Raw genomic sequence first — 15926 nt, 5'->3', positions numbered from 1 at the left:
TTCTCACCAGAATTCATTCTTCTCCAGAGACAGGGAACCATTTCATTCTTTGGGTGAGCCACCACTGATTTAAAGCTTATAATGTACTTGTATAGAATTGGATAGGCAAAGGTTAGGTCTGTATGATATTTCTTATGAAAGTGGTTTTGTTGAGCAGCCTATGGTACAGATAAATGATACAGAATGAGCTAAATCCCTACATTTAAACTGTAATGTCAGTTGAGCTAAAGCTTTGTCTTATTTCTAGGAATACAGTGATGACAGATGTATTTCCTTGTAGGTGTTTGACTTCAAAGCAAAAGAGATACGTGTGTATGATTCACTTGCTTCCTACACAATAATCATCCAAAAAGACATGGCCCTTCTGAAGTGAGTCACATAACATACAACATTTATATTGTATTGGTAAGGTAATATGACAGTATGATAATACCTAACTATTGCCACCTTCTTTTTTTAGAAACGTCTTCAGATTTTCAGGCGGCCTTCAAGACTGGACAGTCACATATCCCTCACAGTGGAAGCAGCAGGACTCTGTTAATTGTGGAGTATTTGTGTGTTCTGTAAGTTCCCGGTTCTATAAGGTACTTGACTTCCTGTTCAGTGCATTGGTGGTCTGTGGCTTTATCAAAATCAATTGTTTTGCTACCAGCTAGGCTGCTGAAAATGAGGTGCGGAATCTTGAGGCCACTGCAGAGGCTCTGACTCTCAGCCAGTGCAGGGCTCTTCGTCTGCACCATGCAACACATATGATCAAAAATGTGAATGCTAAGGTTAGACTACTTGATCTCTTCATGTGTCAAAATCTTTACTGGTAATAAAGCAAATGCTTAGGTTACAGCAAAGGTCTTTGTTACACAGGACTTCCCACTTAGCGCGGCAGAAATGCTACAGATGGAGCAGGAGGAAGTTAAACTCCAGGAAGCTGAGGCCAAAAAGACAGACTCCAGCAGGCATTGCCTGGCATGGCAAATAAAGTCATGTTTGTTCCAGCGAGCAACTGGGACAACCAGGTATGTACATCAGAAATGACAACCTGGAATAATTATGGAATTATGGAGCAATTTTGTAGTACTTCTAAAGATGAAGTGTGAAGTATTGGTGAAGTTGTCTCACTTCTGTTTTTCACCAGTGTTTTCCATGACCACATTAAGCACTACCCATGGGTACAATGCACAGCCTGCAAAAACTGGCTGCATTTTCAGTGTGCTGGTGTGGAGGGTGACTGGACTTGAAAAGATTTCTTTTGTGGATGCAACCTTGTCCCAGATGTGTAAGAATGTGTGTGTCATACATATCAGACCCATTTCAGCCACTGAAATGAAGTAATAATTGTTATGGTTTTGTTTGTTAAAGAAGCAGAAAATGCGGGGAGGAATTTCCCTTAATGTGTCCAATTAATCTTAGAAAAATATCTTTTACATCATTTAGGTTAGCATGAGTAGGCATTATTACTGAAAACATTCAAATTTCACCTTGTTACACAAAGCAGGTTTTTAGCCTGTAGCTACATATGAAAAGGCTAGAGGCTAGTTATGAGCAATGTACACTTTGATATATTTGGTCATGTAATGTGAACACTGTCAAAGTTAGACATGTTAAGATCTTGGTCCAATTTGGGCATTTCTTTTGTCTTTAACAGAGACGACATCCTTGAGTCTGTTAAAGCAGACCAAATTCTGACAGATGGAGACATAAAGGTAACAGCATCAGTACAGTGAGCTGTACATTTTTTAACCTATATGGCATTCATTAATTACACAAACTGTCAGGCTGTAATCTTCTAATTAATATAAATATGTCTAATATTACAGGATACCTACAGAGTGGACATGTTCGGTCCAACAGAATGTATCTGTGTACGCACAGAGGATTTGATCCAGCCCTTTGAAAACACTACAGCAAACATTTCACTTTATTCAGTGACACAAAGGTATGTACGGTGTTCTCTTTTTGTCTTATTTGCACACAGTCCTGTCTTCAAATAATTGCAAACAACAGTATGTGAGTGACCAGAAGATTTTCTAGAAGTTATATTCCAAAACATACTTAAATTTTTGTAATATCATGTCTTTTTTGACAGAGAAATGCTGGTGAATGGGCGGAATGGCATGATTTACCAAATGTATTACAGTACTTTTAGGCAGAGGATGGGGGAAAGAGAGGAACTGATAAATAGTGACAATATTGCCTTGCTAGTTTACAATTGCCCAGTTTCACACAGCTTCTATGTCTGTATCATTAATCTCCTCTGTCAGCATGGTACTTAACAATGTTTTTCCATGTTTCATCTTTACTTGTTAACCCAGACAGAAGAAATTATCGAGCAACTGGAAAAAATCCTGTCAGTGCCTGGACCTGAAGTAGAGAAGCAGCAATTCCTTTCACAGGTCATTTTGCCAGAGGTGAGCTAAAACATATTGTTGTTGCTGATGATGATGATGATGATGATGATGATCATGTTTGTTTTGTAGATTTTGCCTAAGTGATTGCAAAACAACAGCAACATGTGCCGATACCAAGCAGAATCTTTGCTTATGAAGAGCACATCTTCCCAGGACAAGACAAGGTAAAGGACATGGTTTGTGTTGTGGCTGTGCATGCACAGCATTACTTTATCTTTTCTGTCTGTCTTGGAATAAATTAGTTTGGCAGGTCAAGTTAACATAATTGCAGAATGTAGCATGGATTCATTTTCAGATCCTTATCTTTTACTGTTTTTCCAGAGCTGCAGAGATCACAACAGGGGACACAGAAAGCTCAGAAGAGGTAAGACATTTCCAAACACAATCAATCACTCACTAACTCTCTCTCTCTCACACACACACACACACACACACACACACACACACACACACACACACACACTCTGGAGATTAATCATGTGAAACTTGTATATATTTCATATATCAAAGCAGTGTCAGTGTCTTGAAGACATAAAAACAGGCAGATTTGATGTTAGTACATAGTTTGACTGACAGTAACTTAATTTATGCACTCAGCAACAAAAACTAACTATATGTGAAGTTGCTCTGATCCACCAGAAAACTGTGTTGCTGAAAGTACTAAATTGCTTCTTACTATTAAATGCAATACACAGCAACAACAAAGTTGTTCTGGTTTTACGGCTTTGCCATCACAGCTGTTAAGTGGCCAGAGCCCACTGCACTTGCTCAAAGGCGACACCTGATGGCGGAAGTTGTACCTTGAAGCTTAGATAGACACCTGTATATGTTGGCAGATGAAGTATTTCATATGTAAGCTGGATCTGGGAGGTGAATGAAGTAGATGTTTTTAATACAGAATTTAAAAATGAGAAATAATTTTGGGTTCCCTGATAAAGTTTAACAGCAGGAAATACACATTGCTTATTTCTATAAATAGAGAAGCAACTGTAAGGTCTTGAATTACACAAATGTTGATTAAAACAGTATTCCGTTTAAAATTATGCACTGCAAATGCTCAACCATTTTGAGGCATGATTTGAGAACAAAACAAATATGTAGCCTACTATATACTTTGATAACACTTAATTTTTTTCTTTTCTGCAGGAAAATATTCTTTTGAGAGACTGCATGACTGCAGCTGTCTGGTGCAGCAAAGAAACATTTGATGGAAGACTTAAACTTCCTGCTGTCCTTTCGATGGACAAAGAGGAACAAACTGAGACCCTCAGTTTAGTGCAAAGATGGGAAAATGACTATGGTGACGAGGATTCTCCAGCTGAACTTTTCACTTTTGTCTTTGAAAAAAGAAAGGACTATGACAAATTCTGTGCAAAACTCGTGGATGAAAAAAAATCACAAAAGTTTTTGCCAGGTTTGAGGAAACTGAGGAAGAGGCTTAATAACAACGTTAATAAAAAGAGTGAACAAAAAAAAGCTAAATAGTGTTTTCATTACTGTGCTGTTGAGACTGACAGAACAAACAGGGAAAAAAGTCAACACACACACACACACACAAAACTCTCAACCCTAGGTTTTTTGATTAAAAGGGTTCAGCAGCAGAATTCTATAGCCCCCCCCCCAACCTGCTGATTTTGGCATTCATAAATTCTAACAATATTTACAGCTCTGATTGTGCTACATTTGCACAAAGTCTTGATTAAATCAAATTCATTATCAAAAACTAACCAACGTAAAACCAAAGTCACTTCATCCTGTGGCAGGTGAGTGGCAGCTGGCTCAAACAGCTGCAGTTGCCGCGGCAAGTTGGTAAAAGCTGTGGTAGGTGAGTGGCAGGAGGGAGAGAGAGAGAGACAGAGAGAGAGTGAGAGCGAGAGAGAGACCAAGAGAGACAGAGAGAGAAGGAGCCGAGGAATGGTTCGCCCAGGGCATACAACTAGCCAGGGCCGCCTCTGGGCCTATAGTCTGACAAACATCTGGATGCAGCGTCTTGGGGTGGAGGAGCTGATAGGTCAGGATCAGCAGCAGGATCGATCCAGAGTTATGTGTTTCTCCTCCGCTGCAGGTGCAGCCTGTGATGAACCATTATGATTTGTATTATTTAAAATGTTTGAATGTACACACAATAATAACCTTTAACATTGTAACGAAGTTTATTTGTAATCGTTTGCATATGTGTGTGCGCTGCTCCGTGTGTGTCTAAGCAGAGTGTGTGTGCGTTGTGCACCCGCCTATAGAGACACATATTAGTACTATCTTGATAATGCGCCCTTAAAGTAAGAGTGAAATACTGCGCCATTGACTTAACATCTGTATTTAATAGGTCCACCCAAAATTACTCTGGTCCAACCAAAATTGAAATCCTGCCGCACCTGCTCCAAACACCCGTTTGTTGGGCTTTGGATGAAATGAAAACTGAAAATAGGCCTATGAAATATGAAATAAATATGAAAATATCATCCAGGGGAAAACAATGACATTTATAAATTACAAGTAGGTCTACATTTGGCTGGAGAAGACAAAGACTCTAAAGTGAACAAAAGAAAAAGATGTTGTGTTAGGCTACTGCATTTCTTCCAGTGTTACTGTGCGCGCGACTGCGCATAGTCGCGTGCTGTAGCCTACAAACTTAGAAATTCAGAAAATAAATAAATTGCCTAATAATAACCACAGTGTAGTTATAAACTAGCAGGGTCTGCCTGTCACCCCCCTACGTCTCTGTCAATCACTGGCTGTAGGCTATGCAACAAGCTGCGGATGAGTTATGTAGCTACCGTAAAATATCTAGTAAAATATCATATAAGATTACCCCCGTGCAGTAACCTAATCACAGTTAGGCCTCATTTGACATATTATACCTTATTTTGCCATTTGCACTTATTAAAATTTATACTAGCTAGGATGTGTTAATTGGCTAAACAATTAGCCTAACCATGTTCGTGTAGATGGCACAAATATTTATCATAGGCCTATATCTCACATAAAATATTTTTTTGCTATTTAGCTACGAATCTACTGTCAACACCCCATGTCACTTTAGCCCAAGTAGCCTTAGGGAATATTTCAAAGGGCAACTTACCCTCGTGTTGGCGCCATTCCTCCACGGTCGACGAGAAGAGGTCGTTGGAAGGGCAAATCTCTTGTTATAATACCGCGCATGCGCTTATGCAGTGTAAAGTAACCAACTCAGGAAATAATAAAAATGCATAATTAAATATAAATAAATGAATGAATAAATATTTAAATAAATAAATAAATAAAGGGAATAAAACTACTTTTACACAATAAAAAAATTCACTAAGCTAGACAGTCAGTCAAAGTCCCTGTCATGACTTTGAATTTGGCATTCTTCAGAAATAGAACAAAATTATTTTTAGAGCATCAAAAGCATTGTTAAAGCTGCAGTGACAGTGTTTGAGCTGGCTGATGTTCAAGGAGAGAGAGAACACACGGAAATCAGCAGGGGAAATGGGGATTTTTATTTACTCAAAATTATCAAAAGAAATACAAACAATATTGCATGTAAGTGACGTATGGGTGAATGGAGTGAGTATGTGTGTGACAGAATTATCTGGATTATCAATATACTGGGAAAATGAAACGCTTTTAGAGCAAAACCTCCAGATGCCTAAAAACAAAAATATACAGATGTACAGATGTAAAGAGGTGATGCAGCTCAAGCCACTACACAGATGTACAATCTGTACACGTAACAAAAAAAATGAAATAAAGCGAAAGTAAATTAAAAAAGAAACACAATACAGATAGGCTACATGTAAAGACTTGATAGAGGCGTAATTTACAATCACAAAGAAGCCTCTGAAAAATGACAGTATATTATTCAATTAAAGTTTTACAGTACACAAAGGTATGCAGTTATCCACCAAATGCTCAATTTGTTATGATAATGAAGGTGAATATGCAGTTTAGCTCTAGTTACTAAAAATATTACTGTGATTGAAGTGCTAAACATGTGGCAACCAGACACTGTAACTGGCAGATGTGGGTTCTGTGTTAAAAGGGGCGGCCGCCTGCAGATGAGAAGTGCAGGCAGCTGTTATCTTGGCCCTTTATAAAGCAGGTGCCCCCTCGACTTCAGCCAATCACGGGCCAGGACCGGGACAATCCACCACTCACCACCTGTCTGTGGCACACACCTATTTACATAATCAAAGCAGTGAAAAGACAGGGAGAAAAAATACATAAAAACCCCAATTTACAGAAATTACGAAGGCAGTCGTAACACAACCATTGTCAGAAATTATGGATCAAAGGGATTTTACAGTAGCGTAAACATCGAGCATAAGGCCTTTTTTCAGTGCAAAAAATGGAACTTTGAGGCTGAATTTCTCAAGAATGATACAGTAAATATGCTTGATACTGAGTGAGTGAACAGTCAGGATGGTCCCGAGGACAACTGTATCAACCTTTGTCAGAAATTATGTACCAAAGTGTCTTTACAGTAGCCTTAAAAATTGAGCATAATGCTGAGGCTGAATTTCTCAAGAATGATTGTGATTGTGATGATTGTGAAAAGTGCAACCGGAGGTGGTAGGGCGGGACTTCAGCGGGTGGCTCGTTCCGCCCAATGAGAGGCTGATCTATGCAGCGAACTTCCGCCCACCCAGACTAACATTGTTGTAAATAAAATATTCTGTACTTGCAGAAAAAAACCTCCTCACAAACACTTCCTTGATGTGGCGTAGTGGCTCATGGCCTGTGTGGTCCATAAAGATATGGGAAACAGGGCCAATTTATTTACCTAGTTAGGCTGACTTAGGCCTAGTCTGCCGGAGGACCCCCCTATAATACACCGGGCTCCCTCTCTCTCTCTCTCTCTCTCTCTCTCTCTCTCTCTCTCTCTGTCTCATTGTGTCATATGGATTACTGTTAATTTATTATGCTGATCTGTTCTGTACGACATCTATTGCACGTCTGTCCGTCCTGGAAGAGGGATCCCTCCTCAGTTGCTCTTCCTGAGGTTTCTACCGTTTTTTTTCCCCGTTAAAGGGTTTTTTTGGGGAGTTTTTCCTGATCAGCTGTGAGGGTCATAAGGACAGAGGGATGTCGTATGCTGTAAAGCCCTGTGAGGCAAATTGTGATTTGTGATATTGGGCTTTATAAATAAAACTGATTGATTGATTACAAAAAATTAACTTTTATTTGAAACCTTAACATATTAACATAAAACATGAACTAAAGCTCTTCCTTTTCTACCTCCTCTTCTTCTCCCTCCTTCTCATCATCACCGTAGTAGCCTACTAGAGAAAAGAAATTAACATTATTGACAAATGCATATTTATGAATTACATAGAGGTGGTTATAGACAATACATTACACTGGTCTCATCTGGAGTATCTGTGGCAGGAGGAGGGGGAGGATAGAGGATCGTAGGAGGACGGGGTGCTGCCTGATAAAAGAGGCACAGTGGGATTTCTTTCTCATCTGAGGAGTCAATGGTATACTCCTGCTAAATACCACAATACAATAGCTGTTGAATCTAGAATAATCACAGTGAAACTAATTATTCACAGTTTTTAGAGAAGCGTGCAGAACTTAATGTCTCGCTCAGCACCAAAGTCCAGGGGGGGGGGGGCAGCCTTATTACACATACATTCCCCCAAAGTATTTGCATGGTGTTAAATACTTTTTAAAAATAGACTGAATCTACCGAAACACCACGCTCCATGCCACTGTCTGTGTCACTACTGTCCATGTTGATACTCTGCCCTCTGTAGCTGTCATCACGCTATAAATACAGATCAAGTGTCTACAAAATAAAAAGCTGACTAATTTCTTTACAACCCATTATACAGATCTTGTTATCAGTCACTTCATATAGTGAGGAATAATATTAAAGCAATCATGTCCGCCTGGCACAAACCACATGTTTTGGACAGCTGTGAAGTGACAGAATGTCCCAGCATCATGGTTCTTATATTGCCAGATTCCAGAGAGTCTCCCCTCTTCATATATGACAGAATATGTCAAATTCCAACTTGCTATGCTGAGATACATGTAAAAATGTAAGAATTTAGTAACACAGATTGTTTTTTTCATTGATATAAAAATGAATATAAAATACAGGCACATAGAAGGACATGAAATGATGGCAAATCTGGTTAGCCCAGATTGTCCTGAAAAAAACAAGATATAGCATGTGTATGTAGCCTTTATAATGACTGTGATATGAGCTTAAAAGTAAAGGCAGTTAAAATACCCCAAAAACGCCTATAGGGCCCATAGGGTTTTAATTTTTGTTATACTAGGTGTGTTTTGGGTCTTTATCATGTTGGAAAACTGCATTACAGCTCAGTTTCTGAGATGATAATGACCCAAAACACACCTAGTAGATGACAACTGCCTTGCTGAGGAAGCTGAAGGTGAAGGTGATGGACTGGCCAAGTATGTATCCAGCCCTAAACTCACCTGTGCACCTGTGGGCCATCCTCACGCTGAAGGTGGAGGAGTGCAAGGTGTCTTCACATCCATCTGCTCCATGATGTCATCATTTTCAGAGGAAGGTAAATCTATACTACTATACAAGCTGTACACTGACTACTTTAAGTTATATCAAAGTGTCATTTCTATAGTGTTGTCCCATGACAAGATATAATCAAATATTTGCAGAAATGGGAGGGGTGTACTCACTTATGTGAGATACTGTATATTTCTTTTCATAGGGAGAGAGCTCACAGGGGTCAGGACAGGGAGTAGGCAGGAGCTCAGAAGGTCACGATGAAGCTTCACTGGTGAGGAGAGACTATAACTGGATAAGCAAATGTCTGTTCTAAGAATTATCAGTGAAATACTCTGTATTCACTGAGTTGTGGAGAAATGTGGAGATTGCCTCACCCCTTTATTCCACTTGTTTTCACTTCATATTTTGCACCCAGTATGGCAACAAGGAGAAGGAGGAAGAAGAGAAGGAGAAGGCAGAAGAGAGGGAGGAGGAAGAGAGGAAGAAGGAGGAAGAAGAGACAGAGGAACCACCTGCCAAAAAAGTTAGCAGGGGGGATTGGGAGGAGGAAGAAAATAAATAAGATGTCTTGATTGTACCTATGTATCTGTGAAGTTTATTTTCATGGGTTTATTGTCTATCAATAAGGGGTCCTTTTTATAGGACATACCAATTTGGGCAACCTTTTTTTATACAAGGTATATCCAAAGTGATATCATTTGGATCAAATTCTTATTGGTTTAACATGACATTTTCAAGTTTTTTTAAGTTAAAATGGTGGTGTTGTAACGATTGTATATATTCAATGCATTTACACTTTTCTAACTTTAGTTATTATGATTGAATTCATATTATATTATTGTTTTATTTTGTCCCTGATTGAACGTATCAGTTTGGGTACCCTTTGTCCCTAGAAACAGTATACCCAAAATGATATCAGTTGGGTTATACCTTGAATGGGGGCAAATCATTTTTAGTCATGTCTTTGATTTGCAGAACATGCTTTGCCAAGAGGCAGCAATGCCCCCACCTGCAACCCCCCAACCCCATCAGACTCCAGAACAAATGGTAATAATTAAAGATATAGACACAGTTTAATATGGTCCAAAGGTTACAGAGTGTAAACTGTTTATTGCTGTCATGTTTTCAGAGGGAAAGGAGAAAGATATTTTTTTTAAAAAAAGAGAAGGAAGGCGAGGGAGGTGATTGAGGAGAAGAAGAAGAAGAGCTGCTTTCTCTTCAGCCCCACTCTTTCCCCTATTTGGGAATCAGATGATACGATCATCCTGGAAAATGATGGGGGGGGGGGGGGTTATGCAAACCTTAATTTGGGGCACGTTTAATGTTGGAAATAACAGATCGTGAAAAGAAAAAACTCTTAGAAATGAAGAAAGTTGTTTATGCTCCTTTTATTGATCAGATCCACAATTCACACAGATTTTTAACTAAATCTAAAAGCACCATATAATATAGGTCATTTTTACCTTAAATGTTCTGACTTTTTACAAACATCATTCATTCAATTATTCCTCACCTTGTTACATGCACGCACACAAAGCGTATATGATGCCACCTGCCCCCCTGTCTTCTGTCCTGTCTCTGTCTCGTCCTGCCTCCCTCATCTCCCCGGCCTCCTGTCTGATCCTGCAGCTGGATTTTTACACTCAACCTACCCTAAATGTAGTCCAAACCCACTTTGACCTTTGACCTTAACTGCTCTGCTTGTGTCTCGTTATTGTTCACTCATTTCTGCTTTTTGTTGTTTGCCATAATGTTTTGAATACATGTTTTTGCTACAAAGGACAATGCGCCTTGAAGTCTCGTTATCATAAGATTGACAGAAAGGGTTACGAAAAGGTAAAAACACAAAAGCACTGTCTTTTCTTAAACTCATTTATTTGAGAAACAAAGGGTCTAAACATTGAAAAAGCTACTGCAGGAAAAAGACATACATGAAATCCTGCATGTGAAACATTCTTTAAAATGATATATGGGATAATTTTAATCACCAGACATGAGGATGACCAAATTCACTGCCATATAAACAGCTAAAATAACAAACAAATAAATAAAATAAATGAAGGAGAAAATGGATGAATAAGTAAATGCTTAAGACAGAGACATTATACAGTGCAAAAAACAATGGCAATGAAGTACTAAAACACTTTCCTCCTGCCTGCTAACAATAGTCTTTGGGTTCAACTGATTGCATTTCCATTTGCTTTTTAATGGTTTCTAAGTGCAGGACTGTTGACTGCTGTTCCTTCCTAAGGTGGGTGCAATGGCTTGTTTTGTCCACTAGATGGAGACAAGTGACCACGGATCACAACAACCCTCTAGCCCTAAGCCAACGCCCTCCTGTGGCCATCCCTGGGAGGGCGCTGACCTCTGCACATGGGTCGCGTTTGAGTAATGCATGGTATCTCATGTATTAAAATATATGTATGTATATATATATATATATATATATATTTTTTTTTTTTTTTTGATACATTTTACTATTTGAAACCAAACCTCTTCCACTTCAAACTCACCTACTTACCTGGTGGTCTCCCTTCTTGTACTTACTGCACCCTCACCCACTGACCCTCAACCATGACCCCGTGACCCTCAGCCACCTACCTGGTGTTTTTCGTGTCTTGTACTTAACTCCCCCTCACCCAATCGCCCTCACGCACTTAAGTGTTATACTGACCACTTACCTCCTGTGCTGACATGATGTACTTACCAGTCACCTCATGTACTTACCTGTCCCACTTGCCACACCCTCACCCAATCACCCCTCACCCACTGACCATCACCCTCACCCACTTACCTGTGATACTTAACCTTTTGTTGTTCCATGTTGTTCCTTTCTACACCTGACCATGTCAGTTATACTTACCCTAGCCACTCCCTTCTTGGTGCCTAAACCTAACCAAGGTTACTGCTTGCCCTATGGCTTGTTTTGTCCACTAGATGGAGACAAGTGACCACGGATCACAACAACCCTTTCGCTCTAAGCCAACGCCCTCCTGTGGCCATCCCCATACATATATATATATATATATATATTCATATACATATTTTACATTTTATCTATTTTAATTTGACTGACAGCATATTCATCATTATTAAGTACTGTGTCCTGCTCTGTATTTAGTGTCCTGCTCTGTATTTATACTGCATCCTGCTCTGTATTTATACTGTGTCCTGCTCTGTGTTTATACTGTGTCCTGCTCAGTATTTATACTGTGTCCTGCTCAGTATTTATACTGTGTCCTGCTATGTATTTATACTGTGTCCTGCTCTGTATTTATACTGTGTCCTGCTCTGTATTTATACTGTGTCCTGCTCAGTATTTATACTGTGTCCTGCTCTGTGTTTATACTGTGTCCTGCTCAGTATTTAGACTGCGTCCTGCTCTGTATTTATACTGCGTCCTGCTCTGTATTTATACTGTGTCCTGCTCTGTATTTATACTGTGTCCTGCTCAGTATTTATACTGTGTCCTGCTCTGTGTTTATACTGTGTCCTGCTCTGTATTTATACTGTGTCCTGCTCTGTGTTTATACTGTGTCCTGCTCTGTGTTTATACTGTGTCCTGCTCTGTATTTATACTGTGTCCTGCTCAGTATTTATACTGTGTCCTGCTCTGTGTTTATACTGTGTCCTGCTCAGTATTTATACTGTGTCCTGCTCTGTATTTATACTGTGTCCTGCTCTGTATTTATACTGTGTCCTGCTCAGTATTTATACTGCGTCCTGCTCTGTATTTATACTGCGTCCTGCTCTGTATTTATACTGTGTCCTGCTCAGTATTTATACTGTGTCCTGCTCTGTATTTATACTGCGTCCTGCTCTGTATTTATACTGCGTCCTGCTCTGTATTTATACTGCGTCCTGCTCTGTATTTATACTGCGTCCTGCTCTGTGTTTATACTGCGTCCTGCTCTGTATTTATACTGCGTCCTGCTCTGTATTTATACTGCGTCCTGCTCAGTATTTATACTGCGTCCTGCTCTGTATTTATACTGCGTCCTGCTCTGTATTTATACTGTGTCCTGCTCAGTATTTATACTGTGTCCTGCTCAGTATTTATACTGCGTCCTGCTCTGTATTTATACTGTGTCCTGCTCAGTATTTATACTGCGTCCTGCTCTGTATTTATACTGCGTCCTGCTCTGTATTTATACTGTGTCCTGCTCAGTATTTATACTGTGTCCTGCTCAGTATTTATACTGCGTCCTGCTCTGTATTTATACTGTGTCCTGCTCAGTATTTATACTGTGTCCTGCTCTGTATTTATACTGTGTCCTGCTCTGTATTTATACTGCGTCCTGCTCAGTATTTATACTGCGTCCTGCTCTGTATTTATACTGCGTCCTGCTCTGTATTTATACTGTGTCCTGCTCTGTATTTATACTGCGTCCTGCTCTGTATTTATACTGCGTCCTGCTCTGTATTTATACTGCGTCCTGCTCTGTATTTATACTGTGTCCTGCTCAGTATTTATACTGCGTCCTGCTCTGTATTTATACTGTGTCCTGCTCTGTATTTATACTGCGTCCTGCTCTGTATTTATACTGTGTCCTGCTCAGTATTTATACTGTGTCCTGCTCAGTATTTATACTGTGTCCTGCTCTGTGTTTATACTGCGTCCTGCTCTGTATTTATACTGTGTCCTGCTCAGTATTTATACTGCGTCCTGCTCTGTATTTATACTGTGTCCTGCTCTGTATTTATACTGTGTCCTGCTCTGTATTTATACTGTGTCCTGCTCTGTGTTTATACTGTGTCCTGCTCAGTATTTATACTGCGTCCTGCTCTGTATTTATACTGTGTCCTGCTCTGTATTTATACTGCGTCCTGCTCTGTATTTATACTGCGTCCTGCTCAGTAATTATACTGCGTCCTGCTCTGTATTTATACTGTGTCCTGCTCAGTATTTATACTGTGTCCTGCTCTGTATTTATACTGTGTCCTGCTCTGTATTTATACTGCGTCCTGCTCTGTATTTATACTGCGTCCTGCTCTGTATTTATACTGCGTCCTGCTCTGTATTTATACTGTGTCCTGCTCAGTATTTATACTGTGTCCTGCTCTGTGTTTATACTGTGTCCTGCTCAGTATTTATACTGTGTCCTGCTCAGTATTTATACTGTGTCCTGCTATGTATTTATACTGTGTCCTGCTCTGTATTTATACTGTGTCCTGCTCTGTATTTATACTGTGTCCTGCTCAGTATTTATACTGTGTCCTGCTATGTATTTATACTGTGTCCTGCTCAGTATTTATACTGTGTCCTGCTATGTATTTATACTGTGTCCTGCTCTGTATTTATACTGTGTCCTGCTCTGTATTTATACTGCGTCCTGCTCTGTGTTTATACTGTGTCCTGCTCAGTATTTAGACTGCGTCCTGCTCTGTATTTATACTGTGTCCTGCTCAGTATTTATACTGCGTCCTGCTCTGTGTTTAGACTGCGTCCTGCTCTGTATTTATACTGTGTCCTGCTCTGTATTTATACTGTGTCCTGCTCAGTATTTAGACTGCGTCCTGCTCTGTATTTATACTGTGTCCTGCTCTGTATTTATACTGTGTCCTGCTCTGTATTTATACTGTGTCCTGCTCTGTGTTTATACTGTGTCCTGCTCTGTGTTTATACTGTGTCCTGCTCAGTATTTATACTGTGTCCTGCTCAGTATTTATACTGTGTCCTGCTATGTATTTATACTGTGTCCTGCTCAGTATTTATACTGTGTCCTGCTCAGTATTTATACTGTGTCCTACTCTGTATTTATACTGTGTCCTGCTCTGTATTTATACTGTGTCCTGCTCTGTGTTTATACTGTGTCCTGCTCAGTATTTATACTGTGTCCTGCTCTGTGTTTATACTGTGTCCTGCTCTGTATTTATACTGTGTCCTGCTCAGTATTTATACTGTGTCCTGCTCTGTGTTTATACTGTGTCCTGCTCAGTATTTATACTGTGTCCTGCTCTGTGTTTATACTGTGTCCTGCTCTGTATTTATACTGTGTCCTGCTCTGTATTTATACTGTGTCCTGCTCTGTGTTTATACTGTGTCCTGCTCAGTATTTATACTGCGTCCTGCTCTGTATTTATACTGTGTCCTGCTCAGTATTTATACTGTGTCCTGCTCTGTATTTATACTGTGTCCTGCTCAGTATTTATACTGCGTCCTGCTCTGTATTTATACTGTGTCCTGCTCTGTATTTATACTGCGTCCTGCTCTGTATTTATACTGTGTCCTGCTCTGTATTTATACTGCGTCCTGCTCTGTATTTATACTGCGTCCTGCTCTGTATTTATACTGCGTCCTGCTCAGTATTTATACTGCGTCCTGCTCTGTATTTATACTGCGTCCTGCTCTGTATTTATACTGTGTCCTGCTCAGTATTTATACTGTGTCCTGCTCTGTGTTTATACTGTGTCCTGCTCAGTATTTATACTGTGTCCTGCTCAGTATTTATACTGTGTCCTGCTATGTATTTATACTGTGTCCTGCACTGTATTTATACTGTGTCCTGCTCAGTATTTATACTGTGTCCTGCTCTGTATTTATACTGTGTCCTGCTCTGTATTTATACTGTGTCCTGCTCTGTATTTATACTGTGTCCTGCTCTGTATTTATACTGTGTCCTGCTCTGTATTTATACTGTGTCCTGCTATGTATTTATACTGTGTCCTGCTCTGTATTTATACTGTGTCCTGCTCTGTATTTATACTGTGTCCTGCTATGTATTTATACTGTGTCCTGCTCTGTATTTATACTGTGTCCTGCTCTGTATTTATACTGTGTCCTGCTATGTATTTATACTGTGTCCTGCTCTGTATTTATACTGTGTCCTGCACTGTATTTATACTGTGTCCTGCTCAGTATTTATACTGTGTCCTGCTCTGTATTTATACTGTGTCCTGCTCAGTATTTATACTGTGTCCTGCTCTGTATTTATACTGTGTCCTGCTCTGTATTTATACTGTGTCCTGCTCTGTATTTATACTGTGTCCTGCTCAGTATTTATACTGTGTCCTGCTCTGTGTTTATACTGTGTCCTGCT

The 15926-nt window shown here is 39.7% G+C and overlaps 1 long non-coding RNA gene across 1 annotated transcript; it reads left to right on the top strand.

The window, feature by feature from the left end:
• The first annotated feature begins 662 nt into the window (after positions 1-662).
• Positions 663-1221, top strand: LOC144461941 (uncharacterized). The gene is made up of 3 exons (XR_013490523.1): positions 663-773; positions 862-1013; positions 1133-1221. It is a non-coding gene; the product is annotated as an uncharacterized LOC144461941 (long non-coding RNA).
• The last annotated feature ends 14705 nt before the right edge of the window (positions 1222-15926 follow it).

This window comes from Epinephelus lanceolatus, chromosome 24 (genome assembly GCF_041903045.1).
Source record: "Epinephelus lanceolatus isolate andai-2023 chromosome 24, ASM4190304v1, whole genome shotgun sequence".
In the NCBI taxonomy this organism is placed as follows: Eukaryota; Metazoa; Chordata; class Actinopteri; order Perciformes; family Serranidae; genus Epinephelus; species Epinephelus lanceolatus.
Note: the sequence above shows the minus strand (reverse complement) of the source record. Positions and strands in the feature narration are given on the sequence as shown.